This window comes from Papaver somniferum, chromosome 7 (assembly GCF_003573695.1).
Source record: "Papaver somniferum cultivar HN1 chromosome 7, ASM357369v1, whole genome shotgun sequence".
Taxonomy (NCBI): Eukaryota; Viridiplantae; Streptophyta; class Magnoliopsida; order Ranunculales; family Papaveraceae; genus Papaver; species Papaver somniferum.
The window spans coordinates 1,168,757-1,169,644 of record NC_039364.1 but is presented as its reverse complement, the minus strand read 5'-3'; positions in this window follow the sequence as shown (position 1 = coordinate 1,169,644).

Below are 888 nucleotides of genomic sequence, written 5' to 3'. Positions count from 1 at the left end.
TTTTTTTTTTAACCAAAAGCACTTTGTAATAAACATGTAACAAACTTTTACCAAAAATTATGTTTGGTAAAATTCACAGCAATGCGCAGCACAACACTACAGAAGAGCACTTTTCTTGTAGGGGTGAAATATCGTACAACGTAAAAATTTGATATGAAGTGTCGCGTGCCCTAAGGTAACAATTTAAGAACGCGACGGAATGGTATCCATATCAACGCGTGGCGCGACAGATAAATACAACTTCTGAAAAGTAAATGAATAAGACAAACAGAGTCCGAGCATGTGAGTCTTGGTTGTTTTCTACAAGGATAATTATCTATATAAGGAGCTAGAAGACATTTTAAGAGAGAGAAATCAATTTTAAGAGAGATCATTTTATGAGAGAAATAAGTTGGAAAAGAGAAAGACCACACAAATATCTTTTGCTTCTTCTCTTTCAACCATCACCACCACCACCCAAATCTAGAGCTCTACCAAAATCCCATTAATGGAGATTCTAAATGTAATACTCATGTAATTTTAACATTCATAGTGAAGAACCATGGATGTATGTCACATTGATCGAACCATGTAAAAAATCTTTGTGTCTCATTACTTTTCTGGCACTTTTATCATCCTTTTCATTACTCAACAAGTTTAGATTTATATAATATCATAAGAGGTGTAATTGTGGGATTTAGAAACATAGAGGACTAGAGGATTTAGTTTTCCTGTAACTTGTTGGTTCAAGAAGATTTGGTATTAACATTTAATTTTTATGAATATTTGAAGTTGTGTAGTATGTACATCTTTCTAGTTATACAAAGTTTAGAGGCAAAAATGAAAGTTCCAGCGGAAGATTTCATCTCCTGAAGACAAATGGTATTGAATTTCGGAGAAATCTAATAA